At 38.9% G+C, this 25069-nt stretch overlaps 1 protein-coding gene and 1 long non-coding RNA gene across 2 annotated transcripts in view; one reads left to right on the forward strand and one right to left on the reverse strand.

The window, feature by feature from the left end:
- Nucleotides 1-24490, reverse strand: LOC135263522 (uncharacterized). Its single transcript, XR_010332483.1, has 3 exons — nucleotides 24352-24490; nucleotides 2345-2416; nucleotides 1-1603 (listed from the first exon to the last, which is right to left on the reverse strand). It is a non-coding gene; the product is annotated as an uncharacterized LOC135263522 (long non-coding RNA).
- Nucleotides 24487-25069, forward strand: part of LOC135263521 (LHFPL tetraspan subfamily member 6 protein-like) — a 43325-nt gene continuing 42742 nt past the window's right edge. Inside the window, exon 1 of the mRNA XM_064351648.1 lies at nucleotides 24487-24883. The gene's annotated coding sequence lies outside the window, so the exon portion shown is untranslated. The remainder of the gene's footprint in view (nucleotides 24884-25069) is intronic.

Consider the following 25069-nt stretch of genomic DNA (forward strand, 5'->3'; position numbering starts at 1 on the left):
TTATGCTTTGCATATTTTATTTGTTCCTCACGGAAACTCCATTACAACTGATATAAATGTTTTTCTTTTACTTTACTTTGCTGTACCTTACTGCCATGAATTATTCCTTAGATGCAGGTTGATTTTAACAATGTTACTGAATTGGTATCTTACAATGCAAGGTATATGTTAGAAACACCGTAAAAAGACATAATTGAAAGCTTGCTCACGAATTCAGTACATTTCACTTGTAGAGCTCATACTTGAACTACTTTTTGGGCATGTCATTTCCCTAAACTTGACAAACTGGTGGCCAGCTATCAATAAAAATTTTAAACATTGTCAAGCCAGAAAATGCAGTACATGGAGCATATTAGGAGCGTGGTTATGGAGCATGGTTCTTCTCTGTCAATAAAATGCACCCTAGAACCATGTTAAAAACAGATGGTATCCTGTGAAGAGTACTATTCAAAATGCATCCATTTTTATCCAAGACTTGTGGTAATGGAGATAGATATCATACCAAACACCATTGTGCCGACAGAGCTCAAGGCATTATTGAGAAGAAAGGGTTTGAAGGCAGACTCATTAATCACTGGAAATAGCAAGAGTCTAGATGACATGATCTGGTGGCTTGAAAGTTGTGATGTCAGAAACCACAGAACCTACAATAAAATATAATGGCTTACAAAGAAATATTGTAAAATGGCTCTGCAGGCACACACAGTACAGACAAAACAACAAACCACCAATTTGTCAAAATTTGTCCAATGACATTGCAGAGAATTCTCAATGGTATTACAACCCTGATCAACTCAAAAATAAAACATGTTTCAGACAACCATCTCACAAATGTCTTAAGGCTGTCAGGATGTTTTATTCAATGCAAGTGTCCACTACGGACCTGCCATGACAATCCTTCCACTAGACTCAGTACCAGCCTTCAACAAAAAGTGTAGATCAGAACTGGGAGATTACAAATAATTAGCACAATTATCATCTGTGCTCATTTAGTGGAATTTATTTTATCAACATAGATGTTTGGGATGGTGCATTTAGGATAACTGCTTGACAAAAAGGCTATCAACCTCTTGTTGGTGGAGGACTCATATACTGTACATGCGAGAACATAAGAGAAGACAAACTGGTGATGATACCTGAAGGTTCCTCCTTGCTGGGTGTTGAAAACAGAGAAGCAGAACTTTACTAAAACAGGCAGCGCATCTAATTTCTCACTGAGCCTCATTCACATGAATACTCCAATGATTAGCAAGATACTGTGATAAGAGTGTTTGTTTTTAATGTTTCTTCTTCTCATGAGCAATGGCAGTCCAGGCCATGTTCTCAGGACCAGATATAATCCAGAGCAGCACACGTCCTCAAAAATGTCTAGCTGTGCCTTCGATTCCCACAGCCAGCCACGTTCCAGGGGACCAAGTCAAAGAAGAAATTTGAGAAAACTACAAAGCATTTCTGTCATCTTATTGACCAAGGCTCTATGGATTAAAATGCAAAAGCTGTCAGTGTGTACTGTGCATACAATGTTATTAAGATAACTCAGGTCAGAGGTGCAGTTCTCTGGTGGATTTCATGATTTCATGCCCTCTCAGTGATAGTGTGGGATCTGTGTACATGTTGGAAAAGAGAAGAGAATGGAGAACACAATCAAACCAAACCAAAATAATTTACTCATTTCCCACACTGCTTTTGAGGCACAAGAAATTCTGTCCACCCCCCTGTCCCAAATTCCTGGGGTTAGCAGCTTCAGATAAGACAGATAAATTTGGAATGGAATGGAATAAAATTGAATTAAATAAAATGGAAATAAATGGGATGGAATTTATGGAGAGAGGCAAAGTGGTGCAGTTTGTAGCAAGGGGGTACAGAGTTTTGAATTTTGGTCAAGGGCCTTCCTGTATGGAGTTAGCATGTTCTCCCCGTATCCACGTGGGTTTCCTCCGGGTTTTCAGGTTTCCTCCCACAGTCCGATATGCGGGTTAGGCTAATTAGAGAGTTTAAATTGTTCTTGGGGTATGAATGTGTGAGTGAATGATGTTTGGGCCCTGTGGTGGATTGGGGACCTGTCCTGCCTTTCACCACATGTGAAATGTGTCTGATGGGATAGGCTCCAGCCTCCTGACCAGGAGTAAGAAATGTAAAAAATGGATGGATGGGTGGAACTGAATGAAATTTAATTTCAAAATAAATTTTGCCTGCCACCTAACTTAAGCTTACTCAGTAAATGGAGGAATTAACTAACAAAAACCGCTCTGCAAATAAATCGGAATTGTTTGCTTGTCTTTCCCACTCTTCTGGATTTTTTTGTACCCCTACGAAGCATTTAGATAAAATGGAAACACCTCACCTCACAGACAAGTGACAGTTTAGTCCAGTTGAGCCAGTAGGTTTTACCCCAATTTTCTTCTGCAGGTACGAGCTGGGTAAGTGGTAGAAAAAGCAAAAAAATATGTAGTGAATCATATGTTCGCTATGATTGTGTGGCCAGATGGAGAGGGCTGGTTTTGTGGGAATTTGATCAATACACTAGGCTTAACACAAATACTCCTTATAAAAGTGCAATGGGATCTTTAAAAAAGTGAGTCAGGACCTCAGTTTAACAAATCATCCGAATGATGTGGTCAACTAAATGACTACACTGCTAACAACACCCATCTAACAGAATCAAAGAATATTTTTGCAGAGAGGGTCACACGTGTGCACTGCTCCATAACAGTAGCAAATGCCACAGTAGCTGCATAATGTCTTAAATTTATCACACAGATACCGTTTACAGAGGTCACAATACTTTTTCATGCCATTCCTCAATGACTTCTTTATAATTCAGCATTTTCACTGCATTTAGGTTAAATCACACATTAAATCTGCAGCTACAGTCTTGGCATTCATCTTGTTTTTGAGACCCTTAACTCAGAAGTTTGGACCACAGTCACAGCAAAGCCCCACACCGTGAATCATATCCTTGTCTTTCTGAGTCATAACCAGAGGTATCCATCCACTCTGAGTCAGTCTGCATTTATCGTAAAATTAAAAAGCCAAAAACACAAGACAGAATTCAGTTTTTTTTTAAGTACAGATATGTAATTACTTGCTTTGAAATTTTTTTAACCTATGTTCTTCCTAAACTTGTATTGTTTCAGTGGAACATCTGCAGTATGTTAAAACATGACCATGTAGACTTTCATTTGCTCCTGTGCGACACCGTGAAGTTATCCAATTGAAAAAAACTTAAAGTTCCTTCATTTCTGAGCTATACCCACCACCTTGTGACGAAGAGTGAAATTGCAGCCCCAACTTTCTAGGGTGTCAAAAAATTAAAAAGCCAAAAACAAAAGAAAGAATTCAGTTTTTTTTCATGTACAGATATGTAATTACTTGCTTTGAAAAAAATTAAACCTATGTTCTTCCTAAACTTTTATTGTTTCAGTGGAACATCTGCAGTATGTTAAAACATGACCATGTAGAAGAGAAGAGAAGAGAAATGGGATTCAGTGGACAATGTGGGAGCAGTTGGATGACCTTGACTTTGCGGATGACATAGCTCTCCTTTCACACACACAGATACAAATGCAGGAGAAGACGGATACACCCAATACAGCAAAGACACAGGTGATGAAGATCCACTCCAAAACCAGCAACTCTATCCTCATGCACAACACTGCCCTAGAGGAGGAAGAAGCATTCACGTACCTAGGCAGTGTTCTGGACACCACTGGAGGGACAGAAGCCGACATAAAAAGCAGGATCAATAAGGCTAGGGTGGTGTTTAACATGCTCAGGAAGATCTGGAGCTCAAAAGGCATCTCAATCAACACCAAAATACACATCTTTAACGTGAAGCAGGTGATGCTGTATGGATCAAAGACATGGAGAACAACAAAACACACAACAAACAGGCTGCAAACATTCATTAACACCTGCCTCAGGAGAATACTAAACATCTGGTGGAGAGACAAAGTAAGTAATGTGGACCTGTGGAAAAGAACAAGCCAGGATCCCGCTGACTTACAAATTCGAGGGAGAAAGTGGAGTTGGATTGGACACACCCTCAGAAAACCTGCCACAAACATCATCCGACAAGCCCTGAAATGGAACCCCCAAGGAACAAGGAAAAGAGGTCGCCCCAAGAACAGCTGGAGAAGAGGTGTCCAGGCAGAAATGTCTGGGAGTGGGCTCAACTGGGGAGATCTCAAAAGAACTGCCAACAACCAATTTAAGTGGAGGACATTTGTCAATGGCCTATGCTCCCTAGAGGAGCAAAGGGCTTAAGTAAGTAAGTATGTAGACTTTCACTTGCTCCTATGCGACACCATGGAGTTACCCACCACCTTGTGACGAAGAGTGAAATTGCAGCCCCAACTTTCTAGGGTGTAGAGAAGGAGAGATTGTTGATTTCTGCAAATGCACTACTCATTAAAACAATCCTGTGTAAGTATCTTTGAATTTGCTTTGGTTTGTGGAGAGGAACTTGTAGGACATTGGCCAGCTGTGATACTGTAGGTCTCCTCAGGCGGTCTCAAGATATGGGGTCAGGAAATGGAATGCATAATGCCATCTTGGTTGACTATAAACACTTTTCTGTGGAGAGATGGCAGAGGAGAGGGTATTATCACAACCAGGACCAATTTCTTCTCTAGGTCCATAAGAAAGGATGGCCCTTCCCTTTCATAACTGCATAATTTGTATTACATTTATGAACCAAAATTGGCACGGGTCATAATTTATGTCAAAAAGTGCACCTGTGAGTCAGATTATAACATAACATAACGTAACGTAACATAACATGATGATGAAAACAGGCTATTCCGTTCAACAATGCTCACAATTTTCCAAGCACTAAAGTGTACCAAGAGCTCAGTTTACCTACAGTACAACTAGATAGTATTTAGCACCATATCAAGCTTGGTCTTGAAAACCCCCCAAATCACTGTATGTATGTATTTGCTGTGTTAGGTGCACTGTGTATATTTTTATCCTGCCTCCAAAGCAAATATGTGGCAATAAATGAATTGAATAAAATTGAATGGAAATTAATTAAATTGAATTGAATAAACATAATCTGAATACATTTTATCTGCCACCGACCTCCGGAAAACGTGCTCAATTAAGGGAGACACTAATCAACAAAACCTGGTTTACAAACTGAAATTTATTTTTCTGATCAATAATGCCCCAGTGCTTGCATTATATGCAGAGATTAACCGGTTTATTATGTGCAGCGTGTATTAAGTAGTACCCACTTATTTATAAGTGCAGCGATGCACCAGTATTCACTCTTTACCCAAAGCTCCATAGAGAAGAGGTGAGCAATTTTAAGAAGCATAGAACATGAACATCAGACTGTGTGACAGCCAGTGGCCATATATGATTAATAAGTATTTACTCTTGTGAAGTACAATCCTTGAAAATACTGAGAATGGACAAAAGTGAGAATCCTGCAATTCAGGAAGGTTTCTCCACGGCAATGAAGACCTTTAAATATGGGTCCGTTTGCTAAAAATGTACTTTTAAAAATTGTGATTTGATGATGCTTCATTTCACTGTTTTGTACTTGTTACAAGGACGGTCGGTCGGCAGATTTTACAATAAACTTTAGAGCTGAGATTCAAACTTGTGCAACCCAAGTGGGGTGTTTTATCTGCAAATAAAAAAATAAAGCGCCCCCGACAAAATAAAAGAATCAGCACAACAATTATACTCATTCAATTCCCCTCAACCAATTACACCCACCTCCTGCCAGCCTCTACTGAGACCAAAATTACCTGCTTATATACACGCTACATTGTTGTATACGGACTATACCATTTATATACAATATTCAATTATCTCATAAGAAATTACAGTATATATTTTTATATATTATTATTAGAAAATTCTTTATTAGGAATAACCCCTTGAGATGTACCATCTCGTTTTCAAGGGGGTCCTAAATATATATAGAAATCATTATACATATATTATCCATTGCTACTTTATATCTAATAATTCCATATCTAATTGCATATGATAAAATATTACGAATGCACTTTATAGTCTCCCCCCATCTAAAATAGCCAATTAGTCTTGTCCAGGACTTCCAATAAAAATGCTCAGAATCGTGACATTCGTATTACGTCATGGCTGTTTGAAAATGGAACAAGCGGAATCCACGGTTGGTAGAAACTCTTAACATTGTGTTTATTGAACATGGTACGTTAAAATAAAGCAGTTTAATGTTTGAACCCAGATGTGTATATTTAAGTTATTTGCAGTATATTATGGTGGTGAGCAGATGTACAGTAGCGTGTTTGAGTTGACAAACCGGCAATGAAAGCGCACCAAACAATCGCTACCATAAGCAGATAGTTAAAACGCGAACATTTAAAAAAATAATATAAAAAATTCTGTCCTAGCAGGAACGGAGGGTTCGCTCCGTTACAGTATTGAACATAAAACCTCAAGGCAAGCCAGTACTTAGTGGCACAGCGCGGTTAATCGTAGTATCATCAGATAAACAGGAGAGGGCAGCTCTGTCCTTATTTGCTGCCTCAGAAGGAAGACCTGATTGGACATGTGCTCTTCAGAAGGTGGCATGCAGGTAAATTAGAATAGCCCACATCTGCCTCTTTAAAAAGTTATTTTATGAATGCGCCTGCCAAAAAAATAATTTAAAAAATTGCGAATGTGAATAATGACAGAATACCAATTAGATAATTATACCAATGTGTCCACAGTTACCACATACATGACTATTAATGGAGGTATTTTGGTTTTTGTTATTAAGCTGAAAACAAATATGCATGAGACAGTTGTATGTTTTCAGACACAAACACAAGGAAGGCAAGGAGTAATAGATGGACTAATGAAAGCACAGGAAGCCAAAGGCAAGGAAGACAGGAGTGTAAAATGAAGGAAGAAAACCTGCAGGCCAAGTTTGTTCTTTCATAGAGGTGAGGATCCAGGACACAATGGTGACCATGGCAACAGCCTTCCTTAGGGAAAGAAATCTATCAGAACATGCAGGACCCCCAATCTTTTCCTCCCTCTCTCCCCCTCTCTGTCTCTCTGACCGTAATTTTGTCCTGTCCCTCTGCCTCTCTCACTCTCTTTCCCTCTCATTCGGTCTCTCTATTGAGTTTTTAAGCTTTTTGTTCACAATGGCAGCTACAGTACATTCCTACAATTTGTCTTTGTACTTTGTTTGCATCCCAACATGTATTTTATGGGAAGCTACTGATATTTACTTCCACACATCAGATTATATTAAATATTTTTCATTATGACCAAACTTAAAATATCACATAAATGAAGTTCTGACTGGTATCTCTTATTTCAATCACTCTCAAACCACAAACTCACAATTTTCTCTGTTTCAAAGTAACTGCACTATCTCCCCCTAACTTCCATCACATTTTGATACCATAATTTAAGAAAGACAGAAACACATTTAAATGTGTCATCCACACTAGAACAGAACCTTACCAGGATGAGCTACCCAGAAACTCCTAACGTACCTTTTAAGCTAATAATACATTTGTACACGCTAAACCAGATGTTATCTGTAAGTCCCGTTTTAGCAGTCTGGTGTTATCCATAAAAGCTTGCAAAAGCTCAGTTCTCATGACTCATGTATGCTCTCCATTTGCCTGAGCCTGATAAATCACATCATGAAATATCAGCGAGTAAAATAATAAGGTTGAAAGATAGGAGGAAGATAGGAAGAAGACAGGAAAGAAATCCTTGAAAGTCATCAAATTTTAGATGGACAGTAAATTTTTTAGAGCCCTGCCTCCTTGCCTGTGGGCAACAGTTAACTCAAACTTCTTATAATTGAGATTAGTTGAGCCATGACACTTTTTTTATGATGATAGCTTTCGCTTCTATACACGTAGTTGTGTAGTTAATGTGAAGAATGGGTTGTCAAGACTTGTGTGCAGCAAGATTAACTATACTGAAATACGCAAATAATGAGATTGAAAGTCAATGCAGAAAACAATTTTTTGAAAAAACACAGGTAAGACTTCACTTCAACAGTATACCCAAAAGCATAGATTATACTGTCATAAGCATGGCACAACATCTACCAGTTTTGAAAATGGCATTACTGCTTGTGTCTGGTCTCAAAACCAAGCCATAATGTATATAGCCATAATTTTAAAAATGTTTTTCACCCACAAATATGTTCATTCTCTGATGCTCATCGCACCCTGCATTGTGAATTAGGGGAACCACAATAGATTCAACACCAGACTGTAGAACACATCCATAAACCAGGACATTGAATTATTCAGAATGAGTTATTCAGCAGTTTATCATATTGTAAATTATTCTGAAATCTATCTCATACAATTTGCTTCTGTCATTACAACAGTATTTGTCATAGGTTGTGCTGTAATGGCTGGTTATGACAGTTTTTATAATATGTTTATGGCAGCATTATGTAGGTTTTATTGTATAAATGATTCACAGAACTGTGCGAAGGCCGTGTTGGCATGGACAGGCAGATCAGACGCACATCAGACCAATCAAGCAGCGAAATAAAACAACTATGTACAAATAGAAAAACATACAAATATTCACATTTAGATATTAATTTAGATATTTACATACACAAACAGACATGGCCTACATACAACATTGCATTGTAGTCAAGGAAAAAGTTAAATATGTAGGAAATAAATAAAATCCTCCCTGTGAAGTTTGCTCAGCTTTTTTATGTGTGTGTGAGTGTGTGTGTGTTTGTGTGACCAACTGCATGTGAACTTGCAAGTCAAAGTGACATCCAGTTATCAGCCAGAAACACAAAGCCAATTCCCCCAGCACATGTCCAGACAACCACAGAGAATTCCTCTGCACAGGGGACAAGACATGCTCAGCGTCATGTGGTCATTACTGAAAGAGCAAACGCCAATCAAAAGCACTTTGTCCCCCTGCATTCCCCCAGTATGGGTTTGGCCACATTACTCACCCATAGAATGTGATATGGTAAGATCAGCCATATGTGAGTCTCTTAAGTCTTTTGAACACTCACATGATTGGCTGTGATTGTGATTTGTATTTTATATAAATGATTGCTTTGAAAAGGTCATGTTTATAAAGAAAATCTGAATTAAAATTAAAATTTGATGGAATAGCTTATTGCTTCTCCATTCCTCTTTTTACTACACTGAATGAAAAATGCTTTCAGTCTTCAAAATATGTTGTTAATAGTGGAGCGATTTAGGAGAGTACTGTGCATTTTATGAGACACGCAGCAGATTTTACACACAGGCTGAACAATTTTTGGATATAGGGCCATTGCAGATTTTACTCAGGATTACTGCAGCTCCAAATCACATACAAATAGCTTAGATTGAGAAGTAAAACCAAGTCTGAATGATCAAATGTTCCTGCAGCATTTGGACTCAATTATGAACAATTTCTGCCCCTTCACAATTAATGTCTGCGGCGGTTATTCTCAGATACCAGGTACCAATATTCCTGAGATACCAGGTCTTCCAAGCAAGAAATTGATTCAGATTTCTGTTCACAGTTCACCATTTTGTGATAGTGAGTATACTTGAATTAATCCTGACTGAGGAAAGGCACCTCAGATATTCAGCATCATACTGTATCTGTCATTTCCCATATTATCTTGCTTCAGATTAGTGCCATTAGGCACAGGAGCCTGGCAGATGTGCATCAGAGTAAAGATATGCACTGAAAATATATTGGCATACCCGTATATTGAAAAATATATGATAATGAATTGAATTATACTTTTGAACATATGGAGGCACTCAAAATATATTTTCCAATACAACCCAGTATATTGACATTTTTGCTTAATAATGCATTCTGTTTGTTATATTCAGATATCTCAATGAGACCAAATTTACCAAATTGGGTAGTCTACGGGAGCATGTTCACAACCTTATTCAGGGACTGCAATTTGGGGGGCATTATCTGCAATGACATAGTCAGCTGTCCCAAATATTTGCAACATTGTAGACGAAGACAGAAGTTGCTCTAGCCCACACCCTCATTGAATTTGAGGACAGAGAAGTGAGTTGCTGTGAAAAAAAGTGTTATTTACATGCTGTCTGAGTAAGATCCAGAGATGTACATTGTGTGATAAGAATAATCTCACCCATGCACTACTTTTGATTACTCCCATTAATTATTCTGAAATCTAATGCTGTTTTTGTTCTCCTCACCACAAAGCTCTTGATCTGGGCTGGATGCCAACTCAATCAACACATTTTTCTTTTTCTTAAAATATAAGCGTAACAGCAGCTACATGTGTGCTAAAAAGTGTGATGTGTGCCTTTATAGATAACCTTATTGAAGCAAGCAGCAGGCCCACTGCTAGGATGCCTCATCTGTCCAAAGGAACAGCTCAAAGAGAGAGCACAATAGCTATCAAAATGGACTCCTCACAGAAGGTTTTTTTGTACCTCTTAATATGTAAAACTACATTAGCAGAGTGCCAAGTGAAGTTTTTACCTAGTCAAACTGTATCAACACCTCAATGTTTGGCAACAATTTTGGAGGCATACTGTGCTAGTTAGTCCTTTAAACAAATAATATATAGAATATACAGCAACATTAAAATAAAATACATAGAAGATCATGAGACATATTGAAACACTTCACAATATACAGCATAAGAAAAATATAAATTATTGCCATTTTCAGATATAGCTAAATATTCTTACCATTACGTTATTTACATTGTTTTTTTTATTTAAAACTCACATATTTATAATACTGTAAATTGCAGTATATTCCACGTCTGTAATGGGTAGTCATATATAGTTATGCAGTACAACACTTGCTGTACACATCACAATGCAACCAGCTATTTTTATCAAACCCCCAACTATTTCTTTATTGGCTATTTGCAGTAGTACTTTTTGCAGACAAACTATACTGTATAATCAAAAAAAATATTCAGCTCCTCAGTACATACTTTCAGAAACTAATGCTTCTTAAAAAAATGTTGAATCATGAAGGAAATATACTAAGATTTAAAGAAAAATGTTCACTTGTGTCAAAAAAATATGAAAACTCCAGGTCAAATTCCCATTTAAACTGATGCCATACTTCTAATACCTAGGCGTATTGTTACATCTGACTGGCTACACAATCCCTTGCCTTCCCCACTCACTTTGATTCCCCAGATCATCATAGAAAAAGAGAACTGAGTTCTTAGTTGGTCTACCAGGTTAAATAAATGTCAAATAAAATACATAATATGCACAGCTGCGACCAAGCAGTGCCTTGAAATGAAACTGGGTCTTTAAAGTTTTAGCTTCCAAGGGATGTACCTAAAGCTTGTAAAATGATCTTGATCTTGTTTGGCTTGCTGGATACGACCACCTGAATTATTATTATGGTCTGTGGCTGGAAGAGATGCCTATCTTCGCAGACTAACAAGAACTAAGTGGTCAGATTCATGCCATCAATAATTGATGACAGATCACAAAACCTGAAACATGAAAAGGGCCATACTTTCAAATTTGCAGCTGAGCAGTTGGGCACGTATTCGTCTTGCATTTCAGAGACATCGTTTTTCTTCTGATCTTTCCGGATTCTTGTCAAAATATATCAAAGAGGGGATATTCAGGGACAAGGAATTGTGCTTTAACCGCTCTCTCCCCGTGCTCATTGAACTTCAGAGAACAGCATCTCAGAGACGCAGTACTGCTGTGAAGGACACTGGCTGTGCTGTGTCTCTGAGAAGCTGTTCTCTGGCCCTTTGCAGTGCAAAAACAAGGCAGAGGGAAGGGATGGTGTGTGTGTGTGTGTGTGTGTGTGTGTGTGCGTGCACGCGCGCGCGTGTGTGTGTGTGTGCGCGCATATGTGTGAGTGTGGGTAAGTGTGTGTGCATGTGTGTCTGTGTGTGAGAGAGTGAGAGAGAGAGATAGAAAGAGAGAGAATCAGGTAAACCATGGCACAACAAAAACAAAATTACTTTACACATTGGGAAACTCAAACAAAAGAATCTAAGCAAATTGGGATGTTATTTGGCCCTGAACCGAGAATACACTGTGGCACACTATCTGACCACAGTGAAAAACCTGGCTGCCCAGGGAGGGAGGAAAGGCTGTGCTCCCACCGCAACAAAGAGCAAATTGAGACAGCTGCATTTCCTCACTAAATATGAGAAATACAGAAACATTAGAGTTTCCTCCCCAAACACCCAAAACAAGTTCCAAACTTCCCAAACCTCTCTGAATCACAGAAAATTATAATTCTCCAGGGAGAGGAAAAGTGCTGCCAAAATTTGGCTGCACAGTATGTAGCTACCTGCCACTGCCTGAGGAACAGCTATGACTCATAAGGTTAATGAATTATGATGAATTGTCATTTGTTATTTTATTTAGAGAGAGAGAGAGAGAGAGAGAAATTTTCAGAAATTTCAGTAAAGCAGAGGACCCAGCTCTCACTCTTTCTGCGTCACCCATCTTGTTTTGTCGGAGACTGCAGACACAGGCACTGGTGTGTGTGGGTGTGTTGTGGATCCAGGTGAATGTGAGTGCATCTCTACACAACCTAAAGAAGGTGTAGTGTTTTGTTATCTCAGTTTCCAGCTGACCTTCATGTTTATCTGGGAAAGCCTCTATCTTCCCTTCTGTCTTAATCCTGTTTCTTTTTTCTTTTTCACATTTCCTTTTTCAAAAGAAAGGACAGATACTGTATATATACCTTTATTATCCTGTTCTTTCGATGCTCTCCCGTGAAGTTCTGACAGAAATCGCACCCACACACTCACGCATGCACACACTCTACATGGCAATGGTGCTGATACGTATTCCTGTCCTTGTATTTATCACATCTATCTATTAAATATTTCACTGCACAAACCACTGAGGATAACATGTCCTCATTTAAGCTGCTTATTTTCATCTGTGGAAACATAAGAGCAAGAGAAGCACTGCAGCATTTAATTATCAAATGTGTCTAATACACTGATCTGTGCCTAAACTATACACACCGATTTGTGCCTAAACTATACACACAGTTCTGTGCCTAAACTATCCACACAGATTTGTGTCTAAACTACTCACACAATTCTGCGCCAAAACTACAGATGCAAGACTGTGCCTAAACTATACACATAAATCTGTCTAAACTATACACTCAGGTCTATGCCTAAACCATACATACAAATCTGTGCCTAAACTAAATACACAATCTGTGCCTAAACTATACACATGGGTCGGTGCCTAAACTACATACACAATCTGTGCCTAACCTATAGACACAGGTTGGTGCCTAATCTCCACACACAGGTCTGTGCCTAAACTGTACACACAAATCAGTGTCTAACAAATCAGTGCCTAAGCTATACAGACAGGTCTGTGTCTAAACTGACTGCATTTTTGTTTTCAGAAGAAATATGTTTTTAAATATCAGACTCAAACCACAATACTATAAATTTGACACATTATAAATCATAGATATTCAATTTTACAAAATAGTATGTTACCACATGGTCGGAGCACCAATTAAACATGGTGTATAATTTAAAGAAAATCACCCATGAGAGTCACTCACAGCATATTAAGTGCAATATGTTAGTTACACATAATTAGTGTGATTAGGTAAATGCACTGCTGGAAAAGAACCAAAGTACAGTGCTATTTTGTGCTTGTTATCGATGGCCTATCATTTACTGTACTATACATTCCATGTTTTGTTTACAGTTCTTAGCAATGTTAAGCATTTAGATAGCTTCACTGCAGGTTTAAATGACCGTTACTACAGCCAGGGAAGAAGAACATTTCTAGAACACTTCAGGCTGGTTTCCATCATGCAATCTGCCGATTGCTTGTTGTGTTCTTTCCGGCGTCCTTCACATTGCAGCCCATTTCTCCTCAACATAAAGAGCAGCTGGCTGCAATCTCAATCTGGGAAGCCGGTTTGATTGTGAGATGCCAGTGGTGGCCAGAGCTTGCTCCATAACGGAGCACTCAGGGGCAGAGTGGGAAGCTCTCCCTCTGAATGAGTGAGTCACACAGGGGCCTCTGGGTCACAGGAGGCTGTGACTCAGGCGCTGAGCATCTCGGTCCAGCCCCGCGGTATGACGCACTGAGGCCTGCGGCTAATGTAATCTGTGATGCCGGCAAAGTCGCCGCCCCCTCGGAAGGCCAAACAATCAAAACCACTGTTCTGCGGGGACACGGTATCATTTTGCATCTCCTCCTGAGTCTTCTTTGGTTTTTTTCTTCAGTGGATTTGACACTTGGTTCAGCTGCTTTACTTCTCACCAGCCTGATTACTGTTCTTTTTTCTTTCTTTTTTTAACAAAGGAGATTATTCAGCTGAATCCTTCTACAGTAGGCTCACCCTTTCAGAGTATTTCATTCCTTGCACGTCAGCTCTCATTTCACAGTGCTTCCTTCAATATGATTTCCCAAATGGTTCTTCAATATTATTTCCCGAATGGGCAATAAGATCTTATTTTCCTACCCTAAAGAGTTTCAGTGACAGGGAAAATGGAAAATTCATTTTTTAAGGTCTCTATGATACCACATCTGTAGTTAAATACATTAGATTACTCTCTCTGTCATTCATAATAACAATGCTATATTTTTGTATTAGTCACAATAGATTGAGTAACCAATATTCCCTCTACTATGTGCAGCTGCATAAATGGTATAGTGACAGAGTGTATATATATATATATATATGTATACATACAGTATGTATATATATATATATATATACACCAATCAGCCACAACATTAAAACCACCTACCTAATATTGTGTAGGTCCCCCTCATGCCGCCAAAACAGCTCTGACCCATCGAGGCATGGATTCCACCTCTGAAGGTGTCCTCTGGTATATTTGGATTTCTGTATATATTTGTATCTGATATTTTGTATCTATTGTATATTTGTATCTGATTGTGTTACTTTGTTGTCTTTGATGCTGCAACAGTGCAAATTCCCCCGGGGATCAATAAAATACATTACTACTACTACTACTACTATTACTACTTATTACATTATTGGTTTTTCTAACATAAAAAATTTGAAATGGATTACATTATTGGGAGTTATTACACTATTGGTAGTTTATTACATTATTAGTTGCTACAGGGCTATAAAAAGCTAAGATATTGTTAGAGGGTGAATTATTTCCACATGATTTTAAAACTCTCGACGGGTCAGAGTTGTTTTGGCGGCAGGAGGGGGCCCTACACAATATTAGGCAGGTGGTTTTAATGTTGTGGCTGATCGGTGTATATATATTTCTACCTACACTTTACTAACAGTGTTGAATATGAGTCCATAAAGAAATATGTTCTATCAGTGTAAAATGTACTTTATCTTAGTTGATTTAGTACCAAACTGTGTATTCTGTCAAGAGTGAAAGACTGCATTTACAACATGGAAACAAACAAAAACAGGCGTGTGGGTGTGTGTGTACATATGCATTTGTATGCATGCATGCGTGCGAGCATATGTATTCGCGTGAGCGAGAGAGTGTGAGTGTAAGAATGAAGGAGAATACTAAAGCAAGGAACTGTAGCTATTTCTCAAACTCACTCACAGAGAGCAAAGGGAGGATATAATGATCGCTATAACCTACCTAATGCAAAATCCGTCAGCAAAAGAGAGAACATTAATCTCAACGACTGCCTTGAGCCAATATTCAAGAACTCATCCATCCAACAGCTCTTTAACAGGCCTAGACATCCCTTTGATTTGATCCTCAAATAAATATATCTAAATGCACAGGAGTGCAGGACAAGAAAGCCCAGCAGAACTGCTTAAGGACCAAGCCATGTGTACGTTATAAATGACACACTCTTTTAACTTGATCAAGGTGTTTATCTAATCATCCAATCCTGACTGTGCCAGTGCCCACTGTGGTCAGCAGACCCAGAAGGTGATGCACTGCTGGCTCTTGCATTGTCTAGGGATGGGAGGGCTTCATTCAGCCAAAATGACAGCGTCTCATGGTGCACCAGCAAGCCCTTATGGTTGATTGGGTGCTCGCAAGTACTCCTGTTGAGTTGCACATGAAATGTCTTCCTCCGACTCTGGTCTGCGAGGGCCTGACTTGCAAACTGCAGCATGATAAGAAGCGCTGACTGACATCACATTCTTTGGAGGCGAGCTGATACCTACTCATCTGCACCCTCCCAAATCAACAGTGGAGGGTGTGCCACTGTTAATGGTGATGTTCCTTATTGGTTCAAAGGGTAAATGCCTCACCTCTCTTGGCCATACATGTTACTGTAACTGCAAACACTGTGCAAAATGTAATTATTAGTGAAAATAGAATGTCAAGTGTTCCTTTACTGACCGTGCACATCTACTCATAGCCAAGTTCTGTACAAGAAATGACAGCAGTCGAGAAGTTCAGCAAACAAAATCAATTGCAGGTGGGGTATGTATAGCCCTAGCGGGTTCACGTAGCAGCCGTCCACATAAGTGGGTGTTCTATGTTCTAATGCTTTGTGAAGCAGCAGTGTGGTATGATGGTTTGGAAGCCAGGCTTGCAACTCGGATTGCAGGTTTGATTACCAATTGGGATGTTGCCATCGTACCCTTGAGCAAAGTAATAAACTCTAAATGGCTTTAATAAGTAAATTAAGTAAGAAATACATTGCATGTATAAAAACGTTAAAGTGTGTAAGTCCCTCTGGATAACAGCATCTGCTAAATGGCACAATGTCATGAAGGCTGAGGAAATTATGTAAGGGGGAGACACTAACTATTCTCTGTCCCTGTTTTTCAATGGCACTCACACCCTACGTAAGGGACAAGGGAGGTGTGTAACTGAAAGCACATGAGGCTGTCCATCTGTGCAGCCCTGCTGAAATGTGCGCTGATTTCCTCTTCGCTGATCGTCAAAAACCTTTCTGTAATTCGTCTCAGCACATTAGCGGTAAATGCGCAAGAGTGAGACCCCCACTTTGGCAGAAGGGGCACCTCTGAATGGGAACAAGTAAGCCCATTAGCTGACAAATAAAAGCCATTGCTTTTAGGTTGGCATATAAACACTGCTAAACCAGAGAGTAAAAAAACCTATTTCGCTCCATCCAGCCACTGTACTGTCACTGTCTGTTCATCCACAGTAAAGTTTATGCCAAAAGAAGGCACAAAAAACCAGCAGTGCCTAAGAACCAGGGGTGTGGACATATTCGCGTTTATGTATGGTAGTTCATATAAAATACCATAATACCTTCTCTTTTGTATTTTCTGTCATGTGGTTTTGCACTATCTACTGTGCCCTCACCATGCTACCTACCATTTTAATGCTAGTATGTTATTGCCTGCTACTTTGCTTTGCTTTTTTGGGTATTGTTTCCCATCCCTGTAAAGAACAATATTGGTGCCTGTGATGTGTGGGTTACAAAGTCACCTAACTTTTCCTTCAGTTAAAAATATTGTATTTATATTTTTCTCTTTGCTTAAAACGAGACGAGGAATAGCCTTGTGCTGACCTAGCAGATAAGTTTGATTCAGGAAACATTAATCAGGTCAGATTGTAACGTTACCATTAAACGGTGACTTACATTCTAGAAACACAACAGCCACCCCATACTGACTCCGAGACCACAGAAAAAGCAAGTTGGTAAGCTCTCCTGCCAACACAAACAAAAATATGAGCTCATAATGGCAGCTACCTGTTTTCTGTCAGTTTTCCTCTTTCTCTCCCTCTACCTTTCAGCGGATTTCTGATGCTCTCGGCCTTAGTATCCCTGGCTCCTGCTGCTAACACTTCGCCGCGTTCTTGTCGGAAAGGTCCTCACAGTGTTAGCGAAACACGAAATTAGCAATTGCACATTACTGTTGTCAGCCAATGCCTATCCCAGCCATCCACCTATCCTCCCACCTCCTGTTAACAAGGTCACTTCCACAGTAATGGCAAAAACAGGCCTTTCCTTCCACAATCTTGGAATGCACAAACAACATTGGTCATCTGAGAACCAGTGCTAAATGGCTGCCAACATTACATTCCCTGTTTTGTTCAAATTAACCTTATCTGCTAGCCTTAAAGGAAAACATCACTGCACTTAGTTCAATCTGTACATTATAAAGCAAACCATTTTACAATATTGTCATGCTTGGAAAAATTGATGTTCCTATCTGTCGTTCTAAAACAATTCTCATCCAGCATTTTACCACCCATTCACATAAATCATAAACAATGACTGTGCATTAAACTATGAGAGCTTCAAAGACAGGAAAAATGGATAATGTTGTGTACACATTTTCAGGAAAAGGTTTAAAAGTCATTACATTGATTTGCTCATTTGCTTGATTGACAGAAGTACCTGCATGTGTAAATATGGTTGATTTTGAAATTGTAAAGATAATGAAAAGTATCAGAGCACATATGATGTGTGAATTGCAGAAGCACACTCTTGTCAAGTAATTAATTACTTATGTTGTACACTGGTTGTAGGCAAAAAATACATGTTGATATTTTTTGTGAATTTTTACATTAAAGGCCTATGGCCTACATAAGAAGCTTGCATATAAAACCTCTTGGTGGTTGGGGCAGGACTGCTCAACTGGACCCATTCCTATTTCTTATTCTATGGTGCAAAGAAAATTATCAGTGGACGATAACCTAAATTAGTTTCTAGGATATAGTGACATTTAATTTGTGAGTATTATAATAACACAAACTGGGTAAGTACAGAACATTAGTTACACTTGAGTTTGGTTAATACATTTTAGCCATTGTTTTACATTTTAGGTACATTAACCAAAGCACAGAAAGTAGCCTACATTTTAACTCACAATGTTGAATAAGGTAACATTCATTGTCTTTAAAGACTACAAAATAGGCTGTAAGTGAATAGACATTTGCTTGTTTTTTTGTCAGTGCAAATACCTGGATCACAGTTACACTGATTGAACTAAAGGGCTCCACGCATGATGAATGGATTTGACGTTCATCTGACGAACGCTCCTCTGCAACTGTTTCTGCGCTACTTTGCTAGACTCACCCTCCTCCAGCGCCGCATAATTATCACCATCCGGTGCCAGTGCTGTCTGCTCGCGAAGGCACCCATGTTATTACCACGTCTCTCCGCTCCCTCGTTCATCCCCGTACCCTCCTCCTCCAGTTCATTCATCCAGGGAAACGCTATGCTGTAGGCTAGTGTCTACATTAGTCATCATTCATCTCTTAAGCATAGGCTGCAGTAGGCTACCGTGACTGTGAAGTAAATAGAAGAAAAACATTTGATTTCGACTACATATTCTATTCAAATACCACATGAGCGACCTTTTCTCTTGACTGGTTTCTCTTGCTACAATAACAGTGGAAACTTTTATCAATTACAAATATTTTTATGAACATGTCATTTATTCCCAAAGTAGATGGGATTGTACAGCTATGGGGGGGAGGCGGGGGGGGGGAATTTTCCTGGCATGGTTTGGGTCCACTTGTCCTCATAGAGGGAAGGGTCACTGTAAATCAATACAAAGTTATTCTGAGTGATCACCTTAACGTATGATGAAACATTTCTATCCTGATGGGAGTGGTCCCTTCCAGGATGACAATGCCCCAATCCACAGGGCACGAGGGGTCACTGAATGGCTTGATGAGTATGAAAATTATGTGAATTATATGCAATGGCCTTTGCAGTCACCAAAGCTCAACCCAACTGAACACCAAATGCGAGATTTTGGACAAACCTGTTAGACAGCGCTCTCCACCACTGTCATCAAAACACCAAATGAAGAAATATCTTTTGGAAGATGGTGTTCCTCCCTACAGTACAGTTCCAGAGACTAGCAGGATCTACGTCAAGGCGCATTTAAGCCTTTTTGGTGTCGCATAGTGGCCCAACACCCTACTAAGACACTTCATATTGGTATGTATGTATGCATGTATGTATGCATGTATTAAACTACCATAAACCATTTTTCTTGTATTTTCCTCCAGTTTACCTTCATAAGCTATAAACCTTGAATGCATACCAGGACTGAATGTGAGAGCAACTGATTTTGCTGACAGAAAAAAACATATTTTAAACACTTTTCAACTGTTAATCAAAAAAATGTTCCAAACTATAAGGCTTATATCTTTCATTTGCAATTCATTTCAAAGCAAATTATTTATCTGCAAGATACCCATAATGCAATTCCTAAAAAATGACTTAAAAAGCAGTTTCTGTTGATTGCTTTGAGAATCCTCTTTTGAATGTGTGCATTGTTCAGGTAATTCATTAACTTCCCACCTGAATACAGATTCAGTTCAGCTCAGTAAGGTTTTCACGGACCATGTTAAACAGACAATGAGCAAAACACCTGGGGCTGTAATCATTTATAAATGCAAATTGAAACAGAGGTGTGCCCCCTCTTCATTTCTGTGCATCCCTTACAGAATTTTTTTTTTTTGAGGACAAAGTTACAAAAAATAATAATACTAAAATCAGGCATTATAGAGTCACCTTAACTATACAATGACATACACATGTTTGGGCACAGCTGGTCGAAACTTTATGTTTTTCTGTATCTCTGAATGAAAAAACGCAACCTCTGCAGGGTTCAAACTTAAACATGACACATTTTTGCTCATTTTAATGCATGATTACTATTTATTTCATAAATTGTATAGCTACTAAAAATAAAACAAATGTGGCATGTGCAAAAGTCGAGGCACCGTTCCAGTTGATCCATTAATTCCTGTCTCAAAACTTGATTGACTCATTTGGCCTTAAATTGAGCCAGGTAAAGACAATTCCAGAGCTTAATAAATGATCTGACCCTTCTGACCTCTCAAGAGTGTCAAGTTTACTCTCAGCAACCTCCTCTAGGCAGCTGACTGAGGACTTGAAACTCAAGACAACTGACTCTTACAAAGCAGGGGAAGACTTATATAAGATATCGAAATGCTTCCATCTTGGAATTTACACTGAACATCAGAAACATCATTAAGAAGTCAAGGCGAGACCTGAATGAGAAAAATCGGCTCAAGACTGGTCAAGTATTCAAAGCAAAACCCACATATCCCTGCAAAGGACCTGCAGAAATGTTTAGCTGACACCGGAGTAGTTATACACCGGTTCGCTGTACAGCATTGCTTACACAGTCACAAACTGCATGGAAGAGTTGTCAGAAGGAAACCTTTCCTGCAATATCATCACAATAGTGAAATACTGAATTACACAACAAAACTCTTGGTAGGTCAGAGGCCAAGTGTTGTGGCTAAAATAATAAGCAGCAGCAAAGGGTTATTTACTGTAAGCTGTAGCCTACTCATTAAACCTGCCCTTCAATTTGTATTAAGAAAAGGGAAACAGTTTGTTCAGTTATAGGAAGCAAATAGTGCAAGCTATTTGTGTTATTTGATTCCCTATTCATTATATGAGAAGGTGTACGATGCCCTTTACTATAAAATTTCTTGAAAACACAATGTTTTTTAATCTTTTGGTGAAAACTGAATGCGTTTATATCCTATATATACATCCTTATATCCTGAAAAGAGAAAACAATGATTATGTTCACAGTTCACACTGAACATAAATTCCAGTGTAATGTGTTTTAAAGTGTTTCTGTCATTCACATTTAATATAACTTCCAGGATTTAAGATAAATCATGCCTTATGGCATTAAAGCCTCTGCCACCAAGAAGGTACTGTATTAATCTACATTTCGGGCACCCATTGATGTACAAAATAAAATGATTGATGAACTGGTTTAATGGCTCACTTAAAAACAACACCACCTACACGCGGTTTACGGCTGCCATTCGGTCCCAGGGGCACAACTCATTCTGCTCAATGTGGCTTCTCTGTCAGCCTCAGTGTGTGCAGTGAGATAAGCATTAGCGAGTGCAAGCTGGAGAGACCGTGAAAGTCACCTTTGACGCACTGTGGAATTCTCAGAGAATCTGAGCGCAGCGAGCGTTCCGTCACCGTACTCCGGCGATAAGGCACAGGTGGGCTAAAAAAAAACTACAGTCAAATACAAAACAAATTACATGACTGAAAATTTTATTAGAAACATAATCTGATGGGTTACCAGTTTCTTTAGCCAAGTATATTCAAGACTAAATGTGATAACAACATAAATTAGTTTGTATGCTTCTGACAAGACTGATTTCTTGTGTTTTTTTAATGTGTCGACAAAGCATACACTTTTTTTCAAAGCATAAACTTTTCATCCTCCTGTGTACAGTGGTGTACATGTGATGTCTCGTGTGTGATTGCATGTGTGTGGTGTTAGAGTGCGTACATGTGGTATCCTCGTGTGTATTTTTGCATACATGTATGCACATGTGGTGTGTGCGTTTATTGTACATCGAAGTAATCCAAAATGTAATATTAGTATTTAGAAAAGTCACCGTAATTTGATTATGCATATTGGATAGAGTATCCTGGAATGATTACAGTTATTTTATTTTTGTGCTTGGTTTATCCAATCCAAATTACATGTACACTGCTGGTGGCAATAGGAAGTTGAGAAATACACAAGGGATGCAAGGGTGAAAAAAACGCATTCATGAACTTTTACATTTTTTATTGCTGCTCCCAAAATAATTATTTTGCGAAGCTGAGTTAGCTACCAGTATTTGCCGTGTAGTGTGTAAAAATGCATTGGGAAGCTGAAGTGGGGAAGGCTTTACACCTAGGACAAAAAAGCACTGTAGGCATATTTGTGACCAGGCCATTCTGTTATAAAATCCGTAATAAGGAACATTTGCTAACTCAACCGAAAACTGTTCAGTCTTATACTTTATGATGCATTGACAGCAAAATCACGACAAATTTTTATTATTGTAATTTTGTTTTTAAAATAACTTTCCTAAAATCTGCTACCAGGCACTTAAAAATTCTTATTAATATGGAGAGGGCCAAACAGCCATATTAAGGATTAACTCCTCTTAATTCTTTGTGAGCGTGAGCAGCAGTCCAGCTCTGTTAAATATTTTAATGTGTGTAGCTGCCACAATAGAAGTTGAAAATGCAATCTGTCAATAAAAAAGAAAGCAGAGAAAGGGATGAAGAGGCATCTTTGAATCTTGAATTGCTTGTATGAAGAAATAAACCAGAGGGAAAAATGATATACTAAGTTCTTTACAAACGGAGGGCTGTATTGTTTGTATTACACAGTACCTAATATAAAACCCTGTCTTTCATCTTTGAATAAATCAGGCTAAATTATCCTTCTGAATCACAGATTACATGCATCATTCAAATACTGGGTTCAGTCTACACTTTAACCACAATTACAATATTGACTTATTTCAGTTGGCTTTGTCCCAGTTGAACTGAATTGATTGCAATGTCTAAATCTCATACATTAATATGGAACATTTTCTAACATTTGCTAATGGTGCAGGTGGAATTCTGTTGAAACAAATTAGATTAAGTAAAACTGCTCAAGGACACACCATCTCTGTTCCACCCAAAAGAACCACGCATGACCTGTATCCTCAAAATACCTCGATTTACCTGCTGCTTCACCCAGGTACAGAAGTGCCCTTGGACAAAAAAAAAAAAAAAAAACATTGCTGTTTACAGTTTTCCAGTACCTTGTAATTTGTATAGTTTTATCTGGAAAAGCAAAACATCGTTTTGACAAATTTTTCTTAATTCTTTATGCCTGTCCTTACTTCACTTCACAGCCATTGAGCAGACGGTCTTATCCAAAATATGATTGATAATGTAACCAGAATTGTTAAAGCCCTCTGTCTGTTTGGAAGATGCACGCTGTTTGGAAGATGCACCATCGCGCTGTGTTGCTGCTTACTCCAGATAACTACGGAGCTGACACAACTGAGGCTGCAGGGACTTGATCGACCAGAGGAGTCGCTATTACACAACGAGACAGGAAACAAACCCAGAATGAAACCATATCTCTCAATGAGGTTAAATAAAAGTTAGACTGATTTTAGTACTGAACATCTTCATTGGTCCTTCCAGCACACTCCTTCCTTGATGACCAGTTCCCAATTACATAGAAACTTATAATAGTTTGGAGTTTTCATTTGTTGAATGCTGTCATCTTTTTCAAGAAAATTATAAAATGAAATGGAAAAACTTAAATGAGCTGTTGATAAACGACCTGTTTTTCAGTCTGCGTATATACACGCAAATATTGGCATGCAAATATATTTTGAAACAAATATGGTACCACCAAAGAGTTAACTTAATCATTGCCGATATAGGCTTTGAATTAATCATCAGCCACCCCCAGCCGTGAGTCCAAGTTAAACTGAATATAAAATTCACGACAAGGTACTGCAGTTACTTTGACAATAATATAGAAATATAAAGAAGCTGCAGCCTTACTGGAATTAAACGTATCAATGTACAGTAGCTACTTTGTCTTCTATGCTTTGTTTTGAACAGTGTAGATTGCCAAGCGGGGACTTCGCAAAGTGCGATGTAAAGTAAACCCACAAACCTGCACATTATTTTGCGGTAGAACTGGCGAAGCCCTCAACAGCCAGGCGGAGTGTGTACACCCACTACAGCGTCTGTCAGCGAGAAGACCGCGATCAAGCAGTCCAGCCCCTGGGTGGAGATTTCTTTCCGGCTGACTGTCCCTTCGCAAAATGTGGCACACAGACCTCCCCATTCCATTAAGGCAGAGGAATGTAGACCCTTTTTTTCTTGGGGGTCATAGCCAAAGGAGATAGGCTACTTGTGCTCGTTGACTGTCAAACGCTCACGGAAAATCACATTTGTGACATCGCTGACTGGACACGGGGAGTTTGAATGGAACAAATACGAGCGCAGAGCTGACAGAAAGTGACAGGAATTGAGAGCTCTTTTTGTATGGCTTGTTTTTGATAGCGCACGTCGTATCCAGTTTGTTGGGCTTTTTTTTTTTTTTTAATGGCCATGGATTTTTAAACTTTCTTGTGGTTATAAAAAAAACAAAAACGGACCTTTACTATCGAAAGGTAAACGAACGTCAGCATCAGTCAAAGCGCGTAAGTTTTCATACCCGTTCATGTCGCTTCAATAGATAAAAGAAATGTAATAGTCCACCGCACACATGCTTGCGTAAAGTTTATATAGCAGCCTGAGGGTGAGATGGAGGTAATTCCTGTGTAAACGGTTGCCGGTTATTTGTAAAACTCACATAAGAACTGAACAAAAATCAGTTCAAAGTTTTT

This window comes from Anguilla rostrata, chromosome 9 (genome assembly GCF_018555375.3).
Source record: "Anguilla rostrata isolate EN2019 chromosome 9, ASM1855537v3, whole genome shotgun sequence".
Classification (NCBI taxonomy): Eukaryota; Metazoa; Chordata; class Actinopteri; order Anguilliformes; family Anguillidae; genus Anguilla; species Anguilla rostrata.